Genomic DNA, 25,359 nt, shown 5'->3' with positions numbered 1-25,359 from the left:
CTGGGGTCTAGTTCTCAGCAAGGTCAGACATCTTCTGAAGCGCTCCGCCTTCAAAGCAAATGTGATTCTCCTAGGGAGCCTGAGAGCTAAGAAAATGACAGAAGAACAACAAGCAACCAAGAAAAGTTCTACTCATAAAAGAACAAAACAAAGGAAAGGCTCACAAACCGATAATGAGGACTACAATATAGAATATTGCCGCCACTGTACAAACATGGCGGACTCACTCACTGACATTAACAGCAACTTTGACAAGGCCTTAAGCTGCATCAGAGAAGTGGAAGAGCTCAAACAAACACAAGAAAACCTAGAAAAAAGAACATCGAGCTAGAAGATAGTCTAAGTTTTGCCCATACTTCAATAGAAGGGTTACAAAAAAAGCTGGCTACTTACGAACTTGCCAACAATAAGCTTAACAAAAGTGTGAACTCGTTAACAAAACAAGCTAATGAAGAAAAACAATGAGCCATAAAGCTTGATGATGTATTTGAGTTCTGTGGAGACAGCATGTGCCATAGCTGTTGCACGTAACAATTATGGTACACACACCACTTTAAGCATCATGAGAAAGAGTGACCTCAATTTGAGACAGTATGTTTCTGAAACTGCTGACAAACAAGACAGCAAAAGCACATACAATGCAAGAAAAGAATCAAACTCTGTAAATTAAAATTACATAACAAATCAAAACGTGACTTGTCTTACATATATATCTAACATTACATAGCAAAAACGTGACTAGTACATATCACCAGGTGATCTGATCAATTCATTGTGAGAGACTGGGGCAAAAATGTTTATCCTGCACTGCTCATAGACTTCAACGTCTCCCAGTCAAAGATATGGGATAAAGTTAACACACTGAAAAGAAACAAATCAACAGGCTTTAAACGCTAACAGGTGATTTAATTGTCTCTTCCTTACTTAGCCTATACTGATAGAGTATTGAGACAAAAACTGTGTTCACTAGCTAGAAAACGGTGAAATTATAGACCAGTGTCACTGCTAAACATACCAAGCAAGATGATTGTTTTAATCCAAGCTAAATGGCATGTTTGTACGTCAAGTCTTCATAGAGAATCAGCTTCTATCAAATAGACAATGGACATACCAATTTTTGCCAGGGGCCGTTCAAGCAATGGTTCAACCGGGAGTTTGAGGCTTATTGTAAATCCCCAAACACTCTAAAGAAAGCATCCCCAGAGGATATTGAATGCCTTTCAAATAGCTCGGTCGCGGACAAAATAAAAATCCAATGCTCCGGTTGGTTTGCATGTACACAAGGGGCATCTTCCAAGCTGTCTAAACCCTGTGATTATAGAATAACAAATGCCATTGCACAGTCTTCTGCAGTTGTGGCAGGTTGCAAAAACAACAAATTGACAGCAGTAATCCACAGAATTCGGAATTTGCATGTCACACGATCAAACAATCAAAAATGTAAAAAATGATTCACCCCCTTTTTAACATACCTGCATGACTTAATAAGGAAGTGTCTCAACTCTACAAGTGCATTTCAGCAAAAAAAATTGTTCAGTTGGGAGATAATAATTTATTTAAATAATACTTACTCACTCAGTGATTGAGAAATGGCTGTTTTGATTGATGTATTCATGTATAATTTATAAAATTCTGAGCTTGATTATAAATTTTCCATTTCAGGATTGTTGCTGACAACTTTGACCTTAGTGTAAAGGCATGTTTCCAGACGAAGGGTCATGGCAACCAATCCATACACTGGACTCATCAGTTTCCTGAGAAAGATCGAGTCAAGACACCAAGCTTGATGGAGGAGTCGCAGCCGCAGTGTTATCCAAAAGACCTGCCATTTTCCCAGTTCCTGCCAAACAAGGACATTCAGCAATCATTCAGGCAAGAATGTTCAGTAATGATCAGCCGTATGAGCCATTTCAGATCTTCAAAGATGTGGTTATAAATCATCTACCTCATCCGTTCTCTGAAGACACCTCCAAGAATCAAATATTGTGAGTATTCATGTGAGAACTTTCAAGTGTGAAGGTATTTCTTTTTTTCTGATAACTTCAGAGGGGTTTGAAGGCATAAAATGGAAGCTGTGATTTGAGCAAATTTTCTTTGGGAAAAAATGGTATTTGGGCAACTGGGAATGGGAATCTCAGTCAGAAAAACAATAGAGCTGGGACTGAGATTTTACAAAATGAGGAAAACAATAGGCTTGTAAATGCAATTTGGGCAAAATTTGGTTTGGCCATGGAAAATGGGATTTATACCCCCCCCCCCCCCCAGCAGGATTCTCTAATTAACCACATTCAGAAGCATTACATTCGGAACTACCCCTTAATTAATTTATTTTGTCTTACCAAGTCAGTTTAACATGCATTGTTGTTAAACGTATACCTTATGTGTTATTGTCTGACGTTTCAATTAAGAGATGTAACTAAATGTTGAAAAAAAAATTGATGAGTTTGGAGAGAATTATGATGAACTGGTAAACAAACGGAAGACCAACCTGAAGATAAACGTAAAATAACAAACCAAGCAAGCTTCTGTCGAGTCAATGTTACCCCAAGACAAGCTAAACATTAATGTGGAGCAGACTGTTAATCAACAAAGAAGGTGCCGGAAGCAACATTTCACTGGACATCACAATGGAGCATTTGATTAACTTAACAAAGGAGCTCTTAAAGCATCTTGGTGTTAACGTCACAGAAAATGCAGCCAAACGTTGTAGTAATGTCATTGGATATGTTGATCAATTGATTTACTAGGTTGACAATAATTTTAAGGTGGATAGACCAAGTGGCCACCACAAGGTACAAAAGCGTGACCCTGACTTCAGGCTCCTTGAAAGATGTTCCAATTCAATCCTGATCATGACAGGGAATACTGTGTGTTTGCTGGCTTTCAAGACAGCCTCATTAAGAAACTAGACAAACAATTGGACTACAGATAACAAAAAGAGATAAAAAATATGTGGTTTAAATTTATATTTAGTTATTTTTAAAAACCTGTTCATTTTGTTTAATTTTATCTTGACTTAAACTATTATCACCTTTCCATATTGTCGTAAAATCAAAATAAAAGTAAGTTATCGTAAAAGTTTAATTTATACTAGTTTTTTTTCACATAGGGTTTCTCTAAATTACATAGTGAACGTTAATTGCTTTACAACTTTCGATGGGACCACTTTGAATGGATTACAGTCTATTTTGAGTCATTTTGTAACTGTCATGGGAGACACAGACTATATGTCGGCTATTTTGAGGTGATTTTGGAGTTTCAAAAGCAGCTAGTTGCTGAGAATGACAAGGTGTGATTTAGCAGGTTTTAGAAAAGCATTCGCTTATCATAGTTTCATTGAGATTTGAAGACAGAATTAAGGTGGGAGCTGTTTCATGCTTGGGGTACATGTGGAAACATCACAGGCATATGCTTTCATCCCATGTTTATCCAGTTTTGTCTCTCTTTCGCAGCTAAATCTCCTTCATGCTATGAGGAACTTAGAAATAGTAGAGTTTTTATACTTTCAAGTCAAAGGCGACTAAAGGACTATCAGATGCCATAACCCCAGGTAGGGGCTTTCAGAAGGAGTTAATAAATGTCTTTAAGGAAGAGACAGAAGTTAATTTGATGTGCAAAGATATGTTGTTCTCCTTTGATGAAATGAAGGTGATGGCAAACCTTGTTCTAGACAAGACAACTGGGAGGTTGATTGGTTTCACAGATATGGGATACCCTGACTTGAAATTTAGAGAAAGTAGACATGATTGCAAGACATGTTCTTGCATTCCTTGTTTGTGCAGTGTGCACTGAACTCAAGTTTTAATCAGCTTTTTTAGCTACTACTGGTAACACTACAGCTTAACTGATGCTCGTGTTTTGGAAAGTAGTGTGTATTTTAGAGACAACCTGCAACTTGTGGGTCACCACAGCTACCTCGGATGGGTTCTCCACAAGCCACTTAAGATGGGGATGCTGATTAGTCCGTACACCGGTTTCCTAAATGGTGGCCACCCTGGGGTGAGCTTGTGGTCAAACATGAAATCCAGGCATTTTTGGATAGAACATTCAGAAAATGTAAAGAGGGGAGGGAAAAGTGGCCACTAAACTAACGGAAAACGACATTCCCAGGTCTTCTGTAAATGTCAGAAAGCCATCTGAACTAAAAATGACGTGTTACACTTAAATGTCATAACGATTCAGCTACTGCTTAAGGGTTACATACAAAAGCTCAACTTGAAAAGCGGTAAGTTTACAACTTTACATCATTTGATCATTCGCAATCGATCAACATTGTAAAATATAAATTTATGTTAAAGTAATAAAAAATGTGGTCGTTTAGGCACCCTTTGTGCATGTATGGGGACCCCACATACCCACTGAGAGTACAAATCCAAGCTCCCTTCATAAATGTTGTTCTCCCCAAGCAAATGAAAGATTTTTAACAATTAATAATGGAAAAATGAGGAAATAAGGTTTCATCCAGATACCTGAATTCCCAGTTTCTTGGCCACACAAGAACACCTGACTTACTTCAGAAAGCCAGTGAAGCGCTAGGCAAACTGAATCTAGCCAATCTTATGAATGAATCTTATCCAAGTTTAATGGATGGGCCAAACACGGACTGGAATTTTTTTTGATAGTTTTTGATCAGACAGAGCACTAACTGAAACAGATCTCCCACACTTAATCAACACTTGTTCATGTGGTTCGCATGTAGTACCTGCTATCATAGGTCCTGTTACAGAGAATATACTCGTCAAGTGTACGTATGTGCCACTTTTGCTGGCTCAGCGAAGTGGAAGGAGAACAATCTGATTTTGTCGCAGGCCCATTACAAATTATTTGATTACATCAGATCGAATATATTAGATAATGCCCGACTTGTAAGGTTAACCAAATTTCCCAGCAACTGGATTTTTAATGAAAGAGCTAGGCATACAAGAGATCCGAGTGTCAACCAAAACTCACCTCTGAAGGTCAAAGTTGCGCAACCATCAGAACATCAGAAGACAACCAGTAACTCTTCCGTTTTTTGTCTAAATGAGCATTGTAGATTGTAATGTACATTAAACAACAATAATATAATGTAGGGTGTATGGGTTGTCAATAAAGCATCTATACAAGTGTTTTGAATTGCTTCAAAAACAAATCCATCTTATGAAAATTCATTAATTCCTTTGATTTTTAAATTGGTTTGTAACAAGCGTGCACAGAAGCATAACATCCACAGGGAGGTTTTTAAAAGCCAAGCTACATATATCTCATAGTGGTAGCAAAAGCCTTTGGGTTTCCACTATTCCCAAGAAGGCCTACAGTCTTTTTTGGACTGTTTGATATGTTTGCTTCAATTATCCCCAATAAATTTCATAGACTGATTAGTAGTAGACGGGGACCTGAAATTGATCATGTGTATGATTTTTATCTGAAAAGCGCCATACACATTAGCATTGTTTTATATAAAGAATGCTTATGAACGTGCCTTTAATCAAGTATAAAAGTCATGCACATGGTCAATGTCAGACCCCCTTTTACTCATAGGTTATATAATAAGTAACCTATTAGTTTTTTATTGTTAAAGTCAAGCATACACCTCAGAAGCAGGCGTCTCGGCTGCCTGCCATCAAGATGCTACGAGAGAAATATGAGAGGAAGGCTGATTTCAAAGAAATGGAGCTGCAGCAAGGGAAAGAACTGCAAAAAAAAAAAGATGAGGTGCAGAGCGCAATGAAAAAATAGAACTGGAGCTTGAAGAAAGAAGGCTATTAAAAGACACGCTCCAAGCTCCAAGCCTGCATTGAAGCCTATTATATGTGCCAATTGTAACATTGTTTGATGTTTGACACATCTCAGGTCATGTTTTAACTTATTAATTGTTGAAACATATGGTTTTGTAGAAATATAAAAACCTTGTTAAATAAAATTTGGTGAATGCTTTGAAAGATATGTTTCCAGTGAAGTGGGTTCCAGATCAAAATATGTGCTTTTTTTGACCAATTCAGGTAAAGGGGAATTGTTCAAGAGACTTGGCACTAAATAGTACTTCCCAACTGGTTACCTTTAGATATTTTTGGAAATCTAAACATGCAAAGTTTGGCATATTTTTCCAAACCCCCACTCTACACTTGCTCTCACTTTTGCTATGAATGCTTGCTCATTATCAGTCAGATGGGCAGATGTAACAGCTTGGGAATTGCAATGCAGTTAAGAGCTGTTGCATAGCGTGTTTTTCGAGCAAAAGGCGACTTTTATTATTTTGTTATTTTTGCTAGAGCTTCTGTCATTAAATAGAGGCATTGAAAGAAGTCCTACAGAGTGGGGAAGGTTGCAAACATGACAATGTACAACCCTAGTGATCCAGGTGCTTATCAGTGGCTCAATGTAACAATCAGTGGTTTGCCATACTTAGTCTGTAGAAAAGTCATTGATACTGTGTTGCTGTGCACTAAATGCGGAGACGAGGTAAGAGAAGACTCTGTAACTGACATTTGATTAAAAGGTCACAATGGACAGAAGTGCAGCAATGTTAGTGAATTTGATTGGGTTGTGCTTAGAATTTTGAGATAAACATGGCCAGGCATTTTCCTGATCTGAATTGGGAAGTTTTCCTTTCTTAACTTGTGTCATGGAGAAATCCCTCCACGAAAAGCAACATTTTTACAGTCCTGCGTGTATTACGTCACTCGGGATTCCTGACAACATGTGCGAAAAAGAAAGGATTAGAGCCGCCATGTTGGCATGATGTTTTGTTCCGAAGGAAAGCTAAAATAAAACTCGCCCAACGCAACATGGTAGCAGAGCGAGCAGATTGAAGACGAAAACAAAAACAAAGAAAGCTGAAGCTATCGTTTGAAGCCGTTCACATCATCTTCAGCCGAATAATTCTTTCCTCGACACTGTTATAGAGTTGTCAACAACATCAGCCGAGTTGACGAATTGCCTTGAAACCTAGCCGAATCCTTCAGAGACATGACAGACTTGGGCTCCATTAAGAGACTTATCGGAGCAAGGAAAGACATGTTGTTCTTAACGTTGACACAGCAAAGGAAATCAAACAGCGACCCATTGATGGCATTCTTGAAATAATCCTGGACAAAACTCGTGATAAACGCGATCAATTGCAGCACCTTTTAAGAGTGTATGAAAGTCTCGGAACGCAACTCGAAGACGCTGCAAAAGCCGTAGGAAAACGAGAGTATGAAAAAGTTATGGAGGATTATGAAGAATACTCCAATCTTGCCTTCAAAGCGGAACAACTTGTTGTGGGACTTTCAACTGGACATGATAAAAGACAGAACGGAATTCAAACTTCAATTCATGTCTTGTTGCTAGCTACATAAACATTATTTAGATAGCTAAATGTTATGTAGCTTTCTAAGATTTTTGTTTATTTTTGAGACATGATATTGTTGTATACGTAAATATATTAGGCGAGTTCATACTAGGTACATAAGTAAGCCTTAAGTATGCCAAAGACCTACTTGGAATGTGAACGGGGTTTATCATAGTTCAAGTACCCTACTTTGTAACCTTGGAAAAGACCTCTCCTCAAAGAAGCCAAAGTACGCTCTCAAGTCTAGTTTTACCATGCTCGAGTGCATGCTTACACACTATCAAAACACTTGAAAGCGATAACACGTCAATCAACTAAACAGCGGGAAAAGCTTGTGCACGCAAACCTTCTTGGCGAGGCAAAAACATGCATCACAACGCAAGCCGACATCGTTTCTTCTCTCAACAATACCGAGTAGAAAACGACGACCCTGTGGACCTAAGCCTCATGTAAGTGCAGTTTTATCTATTTAATAAACCAGTTTAAGAGCGACTTTTTGTTTTACTAGTACAAAAATTCTAATAGGCCTTTTTTCACAAGCGTGCTTTCTATTCAATAGCAACAACTTAAACCAAAGATTTGCCGGAGCAGTACCGTTTAAACCAACCAAATGCCACAGATGCACTTAAGTGGACGACCGCTCTTTCCTTTTCCACAAAACAGCCACACCTTCTACCGTCCTGCTGTATTTCAACCGCCGAGTGACAGCCCACCACAATGTGACTCACCAATAAAAACACGAACCCCATCGCCAGGTTCCTCAACTTCAGGTAGCTCGAGCCAGGCCAGCAAAACCAGTTCGGAGGGAAAAAAGAAATCAAAGGCTTCTGGCTGGACAGAAGAAGAAACGTGTGACATGCTCAGACTATGGGGGCCGAAGTACGACAAGCTCCAAAGTGCGTGGACGAGGCCAAACCCAAGCTCTTCTTTTCAGTTGTGGTCTTTGTTGCTGTGAAAGTCCTGCCATACACATAAGCAACATCCGACGATTTTGACGGCTTATTCTAAAGGCTTCATAGCACTTGAAGCGTGAAAGACCGCTGTCGCAAGAGTAGAAGAGTAAAAATCAAAATAATACATGCTATTCGAACATTTTGAAGTCGCATGGTGAAAGTTTGGGTGTCTTGTTATTTGCTTTGGCGGGGTTTGGCTCATAGTTTGATTGACAAGCTATCCCGCAAGTAGCATGCTTTACAATTTAGTATGAACGCTTATCTTTAAAAGTGAGCACCGACCGTCTCAAGTTCACTTGAGTTTTTATCGCACTTATGGACATAATTTTTTCTTATGTCCATAGGCTGATGGAGGTAGTTCTACTCCTACTGCTTGCCCTGCCCAGGCAGCTAGACCCTATAACCCAGCCAATAATAGGCCCAGTGAAGAGGAGGAAAGAGTGAGGGAAAATCAGAATGTAAAGGTAACTTGGGTGTTTACATAAAATGCTGATTACATGTTTTGCTGTCTTTTCGTGCACAGCAGGGTTGCCCTGAAAAAAGGAAATAAATTAATTTCACATAAGGATACAAAATTGCTTTTTGTATTGAATTTATCTTGATTTGAAAATAGCACATTTAGAAGGCTTTCATGCTGCACTAAAGTATATAATGGCAATATGATATGATTCTTGAGTGAGCACATTCATCTTGATGTGCACCTGTCTGTGGACATGACATTTTTTATATAATACGACACTATTTTGTACATGTTTTGATTGCTGTTTATCCATATTATTTCATTGTAGGAGTTAATTCAGACTCTAGACGAACCTTTGGTGAGAAAGCTGTGTATACAGAACTTACATAGGGGAGTTGGCAGTTACTCCAGATAAAATTTCAAACCTCTTTAGTATAGCTAACCCAGACTATAATCTTAGAAATAGTAATCACTTTGTACTACCTAGATTCAACATGGACACTGGCAGAAACTCCTTATGATATAGAGGTCCACTAGCATGGGACCTCAAACAGTCCCCGTCCTAAAAGAACTTTAAGAAGCTCTTAAAACAGCACCTCCATAAGCACATCATCAAGAACATAAGCTTTCTGAAAGAAGCTTGGTCGCAAATAAAAATAAAGATTTCACATATTTTTAATATAGTAGTTTTAATTATATCTGTTAATTATATTTAGATTGTTTCTAGATTGTTTCTAATTTTTATACTTTTTACAACTTTTATAATAATTATTTTAAGTAGCTTAATGTATGGGAGATTGGCAAAAAGACAGCTTGACATTCTCAATTTAACACTTGAAAAACCCTTCTTAAAACCTAGTAGTCAATATACTGATGTTCGCTGGTGTGTTTTTTAGGGCCGAACTGAATTCATCGCAACCCTTGGCGAAGTAAGTGTTGTATCGCAATCAGTGGCACAGGTCATCCATACTTGTGCCTACATGTCTTTAGGGACAATTATTTCCAGTGACAAAGAGTTAAGGCTAAAGAGTGTTGGGTTCAGATAAAGTATGTATGTAGTATGGATTTTATCCAGGGTCTCCTCATTGCTGAGGACGATCTCAATGAGGATGACAATGAAGCCACACTTGATATGGCTTCAGCTGATGAACCTATACAGACACCTATTTCAGGAGCTAGCCCCGAACCTGGCCCAACCTCTGTGAACCATTTGCCATGGTGCGAGTGTGGTGTCTGTCAAACTATGCCACTAGAAATCGAAAATAAGTGTTGTGGACAGTGGAGATGTGTGACGACACATACTAGATTCCAAAAACTGTGCCTAGATCCTGATGTCCTGCAACTTGCAGTGAGGAACCGAGGAGATGTAAGAAATGACAGGGAGGATAACAGCACACGATCATTTAGAAAGGCCGGCTATAGGTAATATGTGCTTGATCGTTATGGCAACTAGAAAAGGGCAACAGAAAAGTATAGGAGTAATATAACTCAATACGAACTGAGAGACACCGTGGGCAAACTCGCTGTTTCTTTGCCCCGCACAAACTATCTAAAAAACAGTTTTAGTTACAAAGGCGCGGTGCTTTGGAACACATTACCACCTGATTTGCGGCAAGCACAAACCCTTAATGGTTTTTCGAATTGGTTGCCTACATCATTTTTCTTAGTCACAAACTAGCTTTTTACTTTTTATAGCACACAGCATTCATGTAAAGCAGAGTTATGTTAGTATTGATTACTATTGTTTAGTATTGTATTTATTACCATAATTGTATTGTATTTATTACCATAAGTATTTCATAATTGTATTTCTGATGAATTTTACCGTGTTTAAATAAAGTTACGGTACTATCTATCTATCTATGCCCTTCATGTGTTGTCAAGACTGTTTGCCGGCATTACCCATCACAGACTGGTGTGTACATGGGCTTTAGACCTGAGTGAGCTAAGGCAGTTACTGTGTTGTTCCAGAAAATTTTCATCCCCAATCTCACTGAAAAAAATAAGCTCATACTTTCCATAACAATTATTCCCCCCCCCTCCCCTTAGAATTTCCAAAATACTTATTTTTCATGTTATATGAATATTTTCTGGATACACACAATTATTGTTTTCTAAATGATTAATGTTACTTTTTTGCAGGCAACAAACAATGTTATTGTCGACTTACTTGCGAGTGATGACAGTGAGCGGAGGCTATTTTTTAGGACGATGATGCAAAAGCTATTCCTATCAATTGTGAAACATTAAGCTTAGTCTGTTAGTTCTTTAATACGCATAAACATGATTAGTTGAAAAACTTATTCACTTGCCTTACAAGAAATAGGAGCGCTGAACTGAAAGTGAACAACTGAAAGACTATTACGTAGAAAAGTTACCTGTATAATACCGGCTTTGAGGCTGGTTGGCTTGTGGACAAGATGTATGTTTCAAATATTTTTCATTTAGTTTCCTTTCTTTTCCGTTTCATTTGTTTTATAATCACTGTTTAAGTTTTATAGCGGTTTTTCTCATACTCTTACAGAAACATGGACTTAATGTAAGTTTGCAATTACAGTACAACTTCCTCTATAGGGCTCTATGTAGAAGTTTCTTCTATGAATTGCTGTTTTTTTATTTATGAAGGTTGTTCGAAGCAGTCCTGTGGCGCATTACCTTAAACCATAGTGAAATCTTTGTGGATGACACAACTATGGCTGAAATTGTCAAGTGCAGTTCCAGCACTCACTTGCTTTGGTCTGGGGAAAATTTTGCACAGATTTCTAAAATATTTATTTCTATCGACAAGCCTGAAAATCACTGACTCTTCTGGTGAGTTTCTTACAATAATAATCCTTTGTATGAACACATTTTAGTTGAGACTCTTTTATAGGCCTTTGTTCCCATGAATGGACAGGTATACACCATTTTAAATTTGTTGAGGTTTGCCCTCTTTTCCAAAAAATGTCATTGAGGCTGAAAAACCAAAATGGTCACTTATTTGTTTAGACAGTTGATAAGAAACACTGTCAGTGACAATGGATTTTAAAATTTGTTGGAAGAGGCTTTTTAGATGTTTCGTTGGATGCAATGGCAAAATTGCATAGCAATGAAAAGAGCAATTTGGTTATTTATTGGCCAAATGTTTCCAAGCACCTAAAGGGGATCCATCTGCAACAAGACTGCTGGGTGGATTTTTCAAAGCATGTTGGTGCCGGAGATGGATCCCAAGATTGGAGAATACATCCATCAGAAAGATCACAACCACCTACTAAAGCGTATCATTGCCTGTGTGAGAGAAGGTGTGATTCCTGGCATAGACCTATGCCACTTCAGAGATGCCCTCCATGATTCCCACACTGGCTAGACATACGAAGCCGTCGCTGGCAAAAACAAGCAGTCTGTGCCAGACTGTATAAGCATAAACTCTCCAGGAGTGATTTCTTTTACGGAATCCAATGGTCACGACAAGGATGCAAAAATCATTCGACTTCTTCACAACTGCAGAAATATCGCCAACTTAAAGAGACTTTACGCTCAAACTTTGCACAAAAACAAACGAATTCACAGCCAGCCATCAAAAAAATAAGACAAGAGATCAAGAAAGCAGAAAGACAAAAACTGCAAAAAAAACTTCCCCATTTTTCTTTTAAAAGAATGATTGCCTGCGCTCAACTCCTCTCAAGCTAAGAGAAGCGAAAAAGGCAAGAGGGACTAAGGTGTCGCTGTCTGTTCACGCCAAGCCCCAACCATTTTTTTTCTCTCTAAGTCTTACAAAAAACAGATGAATGTTTTACAAGTGTGTTACCTTCACGCATGTTGTGTGACCCATGGTGATACCAATTGTCCTCAGAATCAACTAGAACGACCTATCTAGTTATGTCTGGTTTGTGTTTATCCTTTTTTTCTCAAACTAACAAAATGGCTGACATGTTGACTGAAGTCTCACAAGCTTTCAACACGCTTAGAAGAAACTTCCCTCAACTTAAGAACATCTTGGATAGATGCTACAACGAAATCAGAAATTTACAAAACAAGAGAGAGAATGCAGATGAATTACAAGCGCAAAAGAAAGAAAAAGTGAAAAACGTTTTGGAGTCTTCTATTAACATGAGGCCATTGAATACCACATTTGATGACTTGCTCACGGAGGCTGCCAATAATGAGGATCAATTGATAGAAGTACTCAAAAGATAGATGTACTCAAAAGATTGTCGGAAGCCCAAGCACAAGACAAGAAGAAAATTTTATCTTTCGCCGCGAGACAGGGGCAGTTGTTGAAAGCAGCAAAAGAGCAACTCGATGCGACGATGCATAAACATGTAAGAAATTCTTGTAAATTCTCAAGCAGTTATGCAAATTTTTTAATATCTTTGTATCAACTTTTTGAAATATGTCCAAGGTTAAATTAGTGTTGCGTTGCTATACGATTTTTTTTCCAATATGAAACATATTCAAACCATTTGTGATGAAAACAAGTTTTTTTTGGTCTAACTTGTCTTAGTTACTTCGAATTACGTCTTAAGCCATCAATATTCATCGATTATTAGCTTGCAGTGTAATCAGATATTTTTGCACTTCGAGTTACGGCGTAAGCCATTAATATTCACTGATTGTAATAGATATTTTTAGCACTTCGACTTACGGTGTAAGCCATTGATATTCAAGCATACAAAACAAACCCACGCACTTGCAATATTTCACGGTGTATTTTCACGTTAGTCAAATTGAATATTGTTGTTGAATAAATCATAACTCGCAAAAAACACATGCGAAGAGTTTCAAAATTACGCTGTGTTCCATGCAATTTTTTTTATTTTCACTGAACATTTTAAGCCTGCTTGGCAGAAAAATGTCCGAAGAATAACACATCAAGTCGTTGAGGCGATGGAAGAAGCAAAACAGAATAAATCACCCACTGATTGAGTTGTTGCCGGCTTAAAATATTCCACATGAAAAAAAAAATGATAATTAGATTACGTCAAGGGGGTTTCCCACGCAATTGACCCAGGGGTTAAAAAAACAATGACTTCCTGTTTTTTCCGCAAAGTCACAAACACTGAGCTCTTCACCGGAGCGTGCCTTTGGTGCAAGTCTTGTTCAGCTTGTTAAAACGTTTGCAACAACACTGCTGTCTAATTTTTTCAATTTTTCAATCAGCTCGTCTGTTAAAAAGATTGTTATTTGTTTTTCATTTTCTTCTGTTTTTTTTTGTTGGTTGTAAACGCTTTTCCAATTGATCTTTTCAAGTTTTTGTTTACATTCAAGTTACGGATTCCTCTTTTTCCTCGACCCATCTTGGTGTAAATATCAATGAGAGCGAATGTTCAATTACATTTCTGGTTCACCTCCTTTTTCGTGGGCAACCGTTTTTTAAATGTCTATAAATGGTTTTCTTAGAAACTTTTTTTTCGCACTTAGGACATTTATATTTTGTCGTTTTTCGTGGGCAACCGTTTTTTAAATGTCTAAAAATAGTTAACTCAGAAACTTCTTTTTCGCATTTAGGACATTTATCTTTTGTCATTTTTTCTGTTTGTCTTGCTTTGGCTGATGGGGTCTCGCTCAAAGGCATTCGCTCAATTTGTTGCTCAACAAACTCGGCAAACTGTCTTGCTTTGGCTGATAGGGTCTCGCTCAAAGGCATTCACTCAATTTGTTGCTCAACAAACTCGTTTGAATCAAACTGTCTTGCTTTGGCTGCGAATGGCGCGATCTCTTTCAAAGGTTTGAGTAAACGTTCTTTCGCTTGCGGAAAGATGGGCTCATCCAGAATATTGCCGAGAACTTCTCGAATTGAGTCCATCATTTGAGGCATTTGCTCAATTTGTTGCTCAACAAACTCGTTTGAATCAAACTGTCTTGCTTCGGCTGCAGCTCTGGTAGCTGCAGATGGCGGGGTCTCGTTCAAAGGCATTTACCGAGCAATGCCAAATGTTCAAATGGCATTCCGCCGCTCACGGCTTTTGGCACTTCGAGAAGAAAGTGCGCTTTTTAAAGTTTTATTGGTGAAAAAGGGTTATATAAACAAATACCACTTGTGAAAAATGAGGTTATTTCAGAGGTGGTATTCGGAAGCCCCCTGCCCTACTTCTAATTTGGTTGAAGCACAGGTGGGAGTGGTGTATGGAAAGTGACATCAAATGGCAACAGACCAACATTCCACATGTTCTTATTCCTAGCGGCACCAAACCACCCCCACAATGGTGCATGAGGGTGGCACAACAAGTCCTGGGTAAAATTCAAGATAGGGTCTAAGTAAACACGACAAAGTATTGAACAGCTATAAAGATCTCCTGAAAGCTCTGTGGACAAATCTGCTCAATTTCTTCTTGTAGTAAGGAAAGGGACATCTTTCCAGGTCTTCGAGGCAACTGAAATTTGGCAGCGGGAATCAAAGAAAAGCGCTCCTGAAAAGGCATGAAGAAACATGCCATGGGTTTCCCCAAAGTTTAGTGAATGACATTGTGAACCATTCTGAGCACATACGAGCAAGTATTTAACAGGTTATCTTGCAATTTACTCATCAATTCATGCCATTGATGTCTTTGACATTTTGCAAGAACTTTTTAATGGGATTGATGACTTTGAACAGGAAATGGATCAACTTTATTTATTGAAGAACAGGTCACTTTTTTTCTTTTTTGTTTGCTTAAGCTTTTACAACTTTTGGGTTGCTGTATTAGCTATCGATGATCAAAAAATGATTTCATATGTATTCATCAGTGTAACATGTTATGTTTGCTTCCAGGGTTCCAATCCTACTTCAGTGCTTTTGTCTAAAAATGAAATAATGGCAGTGAAAAAGCTTGTGTTACACGCATAACTATGTGCATTCAGAAGAGGACACCACCACTGCGGACATTCAGCTCTTATGTAAGATGTTCTTCGGTGAACGAAGCAGTTCCCTTTATTCAACTATTCAACTTAGGAGAGCAAAGTCATCCCAACCAAAACGCCTTTCAGCATACTGGGCTTGACACAACTGCTTAACATGATCACACTGATCATGATTGACAAAATGGACCATGGACATGGTTTGGTGGACAGGTTTCTGTTTGCCATTCCCTTAACATTTAGGCCGACACTCACAGAAATAGAGACAGTGGCTAGCTACCTATCAAATGAGGTTATAGAAACTTTGATAAGTCTTTGATGAAGAACATCTACAACAGTGGTCAACTTCACCTTCCATCAGAATGGACAACAATCGTTAGTCACAGAGGTCACCGAAGCCAGCAGAGATGGCAAAGTCCCTCTTAAGTCCAAAATGACTGAGCTGGTTCCAAGAGTTGCTGTAGCAATGCACCTCTTCAAACACACCATGAATGAACTACTCACAGGTGTTCCAGCTTCTTCTCCACCGACTAGAATTGCCAAATCGTACACTGGAGAATGCAACAGAATTTGTTAAGAGCATTCTGTATCAAGTAAAAATTCAACAAATTTTGCAATCGCTTAGATCTCAGGTCCAAATATATGGAATTGCAATATCAGCAAATAAAGACAGACGAATTGGCAAAAGAAAACAAGAAACTGGTGTCAGCTTTGCAGTTGAGAGGAAACAGGGCAATCTTTTTGCCAGTTGTAATAAGGTAGGGGTTGCAAAATCTCAACAGCTTTTCCAAACCCAAAACCCCTGCAACAAACAGTTGCCCTTTTTACTACGCCAGGTGAGTGAATATTACCAATCCTTTACAAGGATGTTGTCCTCTATAAGAGCACTAGAATGAATATGGAACAATAAGTACTTCATTGTCAGGGGTTTTATTAGAAGCCGGGACCCGGGTACCGGCACCCGTCTACTCTAAGTACAGTACCCGCCTTCGCGAAAATGAGGTCTCAAGTAGACAAATACAAGATCTATCAAAAGTCAGACTAACCGAAACATCTTTTCACCATTCTCCTACATTGATAGCAGAGTCTAACCAGGAATTGCATCACAGTCCTTTTTCATGTAAATTAATATTCTTGTGTCCGGATTACCGAGGGTTTCCTCAAGCAAAGTAATAAATTTCAAAGTTTGATCGCATCGCGTTCCTTCGCGAAACGCATCGCCTACGATATCAAAGTAGTAACCAGGACCTCTCTTGCAAGCTGTTGCATAACATTTGCACGTGACATTTCACACGACTGAAAAGCACATGGTTTAAAATGGCCGCAACAAATAAAAGATCTGCTCAAGGCGTCCTTGACAATTTCTTCGTCGTTTCAAAGAAGTCAAAAGGTGAGTGATTAATACTTCACAAGTCTTTTTTTCAATATAATAAACTTGCACTGGCGTATATAAATAAAGTGTACGTTCATTTGCATGTCAAAACAGTCAGTGAACCGGAACGACCTTTGAATACAAACAATAATCGAAATCGCCGTTCTTGAAAACTTTCGTTCGCCACCGATTTCGCCGCTTTTTCTTACTTCCTGACTATCAGGCCTCTGTGTCTTTGAGGATGCATACAAATATAAATAATCAAAGACCGGCTCTTCTTCGCTTATTGTGGGATCCCTGAGAACTTGCAATCGCGCTGAGTTGTATGATTCGATTTAATACTTACACTTTAAAAACAATATTGTTAATTACATTACCTAATAAGCTTATCTAACATAAAACAGCGTGAGAGCGTGTGGCGCGGATGTTGTCCGTGGAACATTGAAGATTGCCGTCAGCTTTTTGACAAAGGAGCTGGTTGAAATTTTGAAGAAAAATGTACAGATTCTTTGCACTGTTCCAAGCGCTTAATTTTGCTCTCGCCTCAATTTTCGCGCGGCCGGAATCTTTCGCTCGCGCTCGACACAGCACTTCGCTCGCACGGGAACGCTTGCTACGCAGGCTAGGTTTTTTACTGAAGATAAACCTCGTGTACACATACAATTTTTGTGCTTTTCCAGCAACTCATAAAACAAACCACACAAAAACCACTACAAAAAGGGAAATGTAATTCTGCAATGGAAATCCACCAAAAACGTGAACTCAGCACATGTGATAAGGTAAGGCCTATACATTGTAATATTGGTCATTTCTTTGGCAGACAATTCAACCATGCCTTCGGTACAAGAGGCAACTGGAGAGGCAGAAACGCAGTCTTCACATGAAGCATTCTCAGATACCTCACAGCAAGTAGAAATGCAGTCATCTAATGAAGCAGTCTCAGTAGAAAAATCTCGCGGGGCAAATGTTTCTAAAGCAATAGCAGATGACGTTATGTTATTAGAGATAGAGAAGTGTGGACTTTCTAACCTGCACAACTACTATGAGTGCAAACAGAAATGCTGAAAAGTTTTCTCAGAAGAAGAAGAGGCCAGGCAGAAGAAGCTGAAGAAGAGACGTTTTCACCACAGCTGGGTTGAAGAAAGAGAACTAGCCTTTGATAACACCACAGGCATTTGGTGGCTTCTTTTCTCAGAAAACCAAGGCATGTTTTGTTTTCTTTGCTGCAAACATAAAACTTTGAACACTCAGAACAATGCTGCAGTATTCAGCAATGCACCCAGCACAAGATACAGGAAAGAGGCCATCAGAGAACATTCTTTAACCAAAATGCATGAAGCTGCTGTGGAAGCTGAAATGAATCAGAGGGTGTCAATGTTTCATCAACAGTATGAAGAAAAGAAAGCAGTTCGCAATGATGTTTTGTACAATGCTTTTGCAGCCTTGTACTGGTTAGCGAAGGAGGCAGTTGCCAATGTTAAGTTTTTCTCTTTGCTTAATCTGTTCCGTGCTGTTGGTCTAGACAAAATGCAACATTTTAGCTACAAATCTCCCGCTGCAGTGAGAGAAATGTTCTTGACCAGTGGACAAGTGGTCAAGAACATGTTAGTGGAAGAAATTAAGAAAGCAGGGTCTTTTGGCCTTCTAATTGACGAAGTGACAGACATTGCTGTTACTGAGCAGTTAGTCACATTCGTGCAGTTTTGGAACAGTACTTCTGGTGGCACAGACATTAACTTTCTTAGTGCTAATGATCTGCTTGTTGAGTCTGATTCTGCAAATGCAGAAACCATAACAAACACTCTTGTAAAGGAGTTAAATCAGTGTGACTTATCAGTTGGAAAGCTCAATGGCCTTTGCACGGATGGAGCATCAGTGATGACCGGAAAAACCAGTGGGGTAGCCACCAGACTCAAAGAGTTAAACAAACACCTTGTCAGCATTCACTGCATCTGCCATAAACTGTCACTTGCTTGCTGTGACACTAATGAAGAGATCGCATACATGCAAGAAGTTGAGAGATGGCTTTTCCAGGTCTGGAAATTTTTTGAAAATTCCCCCAAACGACTTGCAGCATATCTGAAGACCCAACTTTCTGTTAAAAAGCTGCAAGAGCCTTCTAAAGAGGCTAAAGATAAGTGCGTCCGTAGACTTGCTAAGGCTACTCGCACAAGGTGGCTCTCTCTTGGCAAGGCTGTAGAGGGTGTACATAAGGATTACATACCCCTCATGCTTACACTAAGGCAACTTGACCAGAAAGATGCTCAAGCATCAGGTCTTCGTGGAAAAATGTACAAAGTGAAATTCATTGGGGTGGTAACAGTCATGCATCACGTTCTTCCTGTTCTCAACAGGCTTAGCTGTACCTTCCAGGAAGGAAAGATTTCCTTCTCCCATATAAAGCCAGCAATTCAGAAGTGTATTGACGATCTTGACAACATTGTCCAGACGGGAGTACCAGTCACCGAGTTTCTTAGAGATCTATCACCTGGAGGCAGACTGGAACAAGCTGATCTCACTGCTTCTGATGGAGATAAGCTGTTTCTCACCAATTTCCTGGTGAAATATGTCAATTCACTAAAAAGAAGCTTAAACAGCAGATTTCCCGCCCTTCCCCTCCTGTCTGCTTTTAGCATATTCGACCCTGCACTAGTTCCAGAAAGAGGCCAGCCAGGATTTAGGGATTATGGCAGTGCATCAGTGAAACTTCTGGCTGAGCAGTTCTTTGATGAAGACAGCGACAAAAGGCAGCTGATGGATGAGTGGCAGGTATTCAAGTACAACTTGGCAAAATGGAAGAATGAGCTGCCTGAGGAAGTTAGAAAGCCCCCTGGTGGGAGCAAACCTACAGTCACTTCAACTGATTGGTGCCTCCAGAAGCTAATGTTCATGAAGGACCTGGTTCCATTTAATCTTCCACTAGTTGCAAAGGTGGCAGAGGCAGTGATTTCTCTTCCAGTCTCAAATGCATGGCCGGAAAGGGGTGCCAGTTCTTTAAAACTGATGAAGACAAGGCTTCGAAGTAGAATGAAGAATGACATGCTCAACGCCCTACTACACATTCTCATTAATGGTCCTAAAGTGGGAAGTAAAGAATTTGAAGAGGTGATTGATGTTTCTGTTAGAGCTTGGTTATCTGCTAAACCACAGCGAAAGTGTCCTCCAAAGTTTGTCAGCACACCAGTGGCCACCAGTTCAGGTGATATAAGTGAGAATGTTGTAACTGTGCAGGATGCTGGTGTACAGACAGAGGCTGACAGTGTCATGCCAAGTCAGCTGTCAATTGCAGAGCAAGTTGATGCCACTTCCAAAGCATTGGAGCTGCCTGCAGATGACGGGGATGATTCAGATTATGGCTCAGATTTCGATGACTTTTAGTTCAGTTTTTTTGACCTGACACTGTTTATTTGTAAACAAAGTAAACATTATAAGCCAATGAGTTAGATGTGATATAGTCATTCATGTTATGAATTTAGTAAATTCCCTGAGTCTGCAAATAGTTACGATATTGTTTTTCACAAAGTCACTTAAATTTAGTAAATTCTCTAAGGCTGTGAACAGTTCCAGTAGTGTTTAATAAAGTCACAATGCTTGTCAATTTTACTAAATTCTCTAAGCCAAAAGGCTGTGAACAGTTCCAGTAGTGTTTAATGAGGTCACAATGATTGTCAATTTAATAAATTCTCTAAGGTTGTGGACAGTTACAGTAATGAGTATTGTTTTTCATTAAGTCACTATGTGCTAGTGGGTAAAAGCTCCATAAATTTTTCACAATTTGTGTTTGCAAAATGAGGATGTAGAATGTTAAATTTCCACCTCAGAATGCTGGAAAATGCATTTCCGAGAGTCTAATTTTAAAAATTTTCTGGGGGGGCATGCCCCCAGACCCCCCTAGCGGCTCTGGCCTTCGGCCCTCGTGTAGGTGGGGTGCCCGCTTACTCTATCAAAAGAACCCTCCTACTTCAAAACTTAATGAAACCCCTGCATTGTGCAATGCCATCTGAAATATTGCAAGGAAAGGAAAAAATGATTGAAAATGAAATGAAATGTCAGGAGGAAGGGGCAGATAAAAGTACAATTTAAGAGATTGGTGACTACCACTTTATCGAAGGACTGCAAATCACATTGAGGGTTATAAAAGCCTCACAGTGCTGAAACAAAAGCATCCAGAGCACGCAGCTGGCAAAGCACTTGAAACCATTAAACAAAAAAAACAAAAAAATTTAAAAATTTAAATTTAGAAATCTTAGATAACAAAGTTATGGTGCTATTCGACGTTGTGTCGCCCTTCACAGCCATCCCAGTAAACAAAGCCTGTGAATACATCCATTACAAAAGAGGGACAATTCATTAAATGCAAGGACAAATCTCACTGCCGAGGAAATGACCTCTCTGTTGGAGTTCATCCCTTGAAAAATTATTTCACCTACAAAGACCGTATATATTGTATAAATTTTTTCACGGCACTGCAGTTGCAAGCCCTGTGACGAATCTCTGTATGGAAGGGATCAAAGAGTTTGTCATCAGTAATTAACCAATCTCACCAAGAATTTGGAAGCGATATGTGGATGATAGTTTTGTAATTATCAAGAAATATCCCAAAGTTTCATTCACCTGCAAAGTAAAAAACAATAGTGAAATCACCTTTTTAGACACATTGGTCACTAGAAAGAATTGCATTATCATTATTAATGTGTACCGGAAACCAAACAAACATAGTCACTAAAATTCCATGTTCAGACTGCTCTTGGAACTACATAGGAGAGACTGGCAGATGCTTCCAAACGTGAAAGAAAAAAGGAACACAAAATAAATCTTAAAAACAATGCAAAAGGCTCAAATACTACCAACCACGTTTAGTCAAAAAAACACCTAATTGACTTTGAAAATGCGCTTGTAATTGACAAAGGCAATCATAGTGTCCGTAAGACTTTGAATCCTGGCATACTGCAAAAACTGTCAATGCCAACAATAACTCAATACCGTTGCCTAGGCCATGCTATTTTTCTTCACAAACTTTATTAAACTGTGTACTTATCTTATATCATTGCATTTTTGCCATCTATATCCCTGCTGGAATGGGTTATTATCAGTCATGATCAAGCTTTCTTGTGTCTGGATTTCTACTCTGGTGACAGAGCTTCTGATCTTGGCCATGTTTATACTAAAGAGGTTCTCCTACTCCCTGATAACCAAGGTTGATTGTTTCATCAAAAGTTGGGAAAAACCCTTGTGGAAAAGACTCTGGTTTTGATGTTAAGGCGTGACCCCATAAAAAAGGTGTGTCTCCATGACAGTATGGTCTGTCCCATCATAAATCTCACCATGTACGTCAAGTTGGCTGACCTTATGAACATCAATCTTCAAGAAGGCTTTTTGTTTCTACTGAACCGAAGGGCGGCATATCCTCCAAGCCTTCCATCAGCTCAACTGTTGCTAACCGTCTGCGACTCCGTCTTATGACTCTTAATATCGATGAGGGCGAAGCTATGCGCACTTTTAGGAGTTGCTGTTCTATTACCCTGTCCCATCTTAAGGTGTCAGATGATCAAGTAGTTTTAAAGAAATATAAATCCCAACTTGTCACATCATCAGGCAAGCACCAGCTTCAACTTTACAAGTCATCAGCCTGTATGATGATTATGCTGTCTATGTGAAAGAGAATAAACACTTAATTGCGGTTAAAATTACTTAATAAACAAACAAATGTTTTTGAAGCTACGTGGTTACCACAACTCCAGACTGCACTTCAGAGACTGCTTTGTGGAGACAGAACTCTTATGATGCACTGCCAGAACACAAATGAGCTGCAAATTGGTTCCAGTGGAAGGTAGAGACTAGCAGCATTTTGTGTCAAGTTCTTGTAATCATTCAAAGGGTTTGCTGTTCACATGTTTTCTATGGGACATTGCAGAGGCAGCTGTATGTTCTTGTAACGTGTTTCAGGCCTAATTTTTGACAGTTACAACTGCAGCTGCAGCAGTACAGAAATTTGAAATCCACTGCCTAAACATAAGGTCATCCGATGGCCCGAGGGCTAAGACATTTCTAAAAGAAGTAGGTAAAGGTCATGTGTTCAGGGATATTGCAATTACAAGGGATGACAGCAATGTTGCACAGTTTCAGAAGGTCAGATTAAACCTTTTAGATCAAATTGGTCACAGCACAGCTGAGCGATTCCAGGATCTCTTTAATGATCCTGTCACAAAGGCTTCTTCAGTGTCAGTGTAATCACTGTAATCTCCAACAGATGCCAAAAAGCAGTTGAAAAAAGGTGGTTTTTGAGAAGTGTCTGCCAACAGTGAATGACAAGGAGTTAACAGTCTTGTCAGTCTTATGAAGCACAAAGCAACACCTGACTTATACTCTGCATTCTCTTTACTAAACTGTCTCCTAATTGCTGAAACTGATAATACATCAATACATCAAAAAGTAATATAAATAAATTACAAGGTATTCAGAACTTTGCCGCTCAAATTGCGACCAGTACGCACAAATATGATCACATCACACCAGTTTTAAGAGCTTAAATGGCTACCAGTTGCGACTCAGTTATATTTCAGGAGCGCTATCATGGCCTTCAAATGTCTAACATCCCGCATGCCGGAGTATCTGTCTTCCCAGTTTAGTAAGCGAGGAGAAATAAGCGGACGTGCCACAAGAAGTTCACAAATACTGAACATTCCTCTTTTCAAGTCTGCCAGTGGTCAGACGACGTTTTACTACAGAATAGTCAGTATCTGGAACTCCATGGATAGCTCTCTAAAAACTCTCGAGAAAGTATCTGCTTTTAAGTTTTATCTAAAACGTAAACTTATCAAAGATTTTATAGATTCTTAATCCTAGTTAATTAATTTTAAGTATGAATATCATCTTAGAGTTTTAAGTAGTTTTAAATTATTATTGTATTTATTTCATTGTCTTTGAAAAGCCTCTAGGGGAAAGTCAATAAAGTATGTATTGTTTTATTGTATTGATACATGCGATAGGAGTGGAAGGACGATTTCACACAGATCATACTGATGAAGAAATTCGTAGGCTTCAGAATACACAAAAACAGCAAAAAGAGTAGAGAACACCAAAAGACTGGCCATTGAACAAGCGCAGATTATGAAAGAGTGTGAACAGGAATGGAGGACTGCATCAAAACTATGAGAAAGACTGTGTAAATTTTTCGGAAATTGATGTAAAAAATGCCACAAAAATAACAAACCTTAATGCAGCATCTCTTTGTTCAATGTAGACTTCAGGTAAGTTTCTCAGCATCTAGGACATACACTATTCATACCCAACAATTTCACCAAGTTGTAAATAGGAACTTGAATAACTGAAGTCAGTTCACATATATACCTACAAAAAGCAATTTTTAACAGTACTGTCAACATCAAAGAGTTCAGCACATTTTTAGTAAATTTGTGAAGCCTTGTATACAGAGGCAAAAAATTAAGCAAGGGGTTGGTGCGGAAAAGGAGTTGACAACATAAGTTTAAGAGACTTAAGCATAAATGTTCAGCTATGCATCTCACTTGGAGATGGTTCCTTTGGGAAGTGTTTCTTAAAAACCTACAAGAGGATGGGTGTTTCTGTGGTTGAGAAACAGATAATGGATGGAACAGGCAGGAAATTACCAATGGAGCACAAAAAATGTAAACTTTGGTGCTCCCAATGAAACCAACAATTCTAAGAGTGTAAATTGAAGAACCATATGCTAACATCATGGAGTACCTAGGTGAGGCAAATACCTCTTCCACAAAAAAGGAATTCAAGTTCCCATCTTAGGAATAACATATCCAAAATACTGGCTCCCACAGTTCAAGGCACAAGTGTAAGTTCGTGCCCCACTGAAAGATACTAGATTTCAAGAGCTTGATAAAGGCAGTAGCAAAAAACCCTTATGATGTTACACTACACGATATAGAATCAAGACCAGCCAAACACCAAAGCTAGATAAAGGACATGATCATCAAATAATGACGGAGCGCCTTCAAGTAAGAAAGAGAACAAAAAACACCCAAAGACCAGCCAAACATACGGAGCTAGTAGATAAATGGCTTGATCACGTTGATTCTGCTTCAACAGTGAATAATGATGTAGCACCTCCAAGCAACATCAAATCAACCCATTTTATGCTTGGTATAAATTTGTCACAGGCATCAGCAATCAAGTTGTTGATGCCTGAAAACAAGCCAGAATGAGTCTATTTCAATTTGGTTTTTTGAGGAAAAAACGAATGGACAATGAAAGAAAAGAAGAAAGGCCTGGCGCACGCTACTGGTGATCAGTGCTGTAAATTTGACTTTAAAATGCTGTAGTTAAGCTGTCCAAATTGGGATTTTGTTAAGATTTGAACACAATTTTAAACTATCAAAGAAATTTCTTCTGGAAGACTTATTTTCTTTTTAAAGTGTATCTTGATGAAAAATAATTTAAAAAAACACTGTTGAAA

The 25,359-nt window shown here is 38.9% G+C and overlaps 3 pseudogenes; 2 read left to right on the top strand and 1 right to left on the bottom strand.

Annotated features, from left to right (window-relative positions):
• The window catches only part of LOC144648488 (uncharacterized), a 344,754-nt pseudogene that overhangs the window by 274,113 nt on the left and 45,282 nt on the right, over positions 1–25,359 (bottom strand).
• LOC144650209 (uncharacterized protein C17orf113-like) lies at positions 16,466–20,652 on the top strand (annotated as a pseudogene).
• Positions 22,694–23,354, top strand: LOC144647907 (uncharacterized; annotated as a pseudogene).

This window comes from Oculina patagonica, chromosome 4 (assembly GCF_052425735.1).
Source record: "Oculina patagonica isolate OP01 chromosome 4, crgOcupat, whole genome shotgun sequence".
NCBI classification, from domain to species: domain Eukaryota; kingdom Metazoa; phylum Cnidaria; class Anthozoa; order Scleractinia; family Oculinidae; genus Oculina; species Oculina patagonica.
The sequence above is the reverse complement of the archived record's forward strand: the minus strand, read 5'-3'. Positions and strand labels throughout refer to the sequence as shown.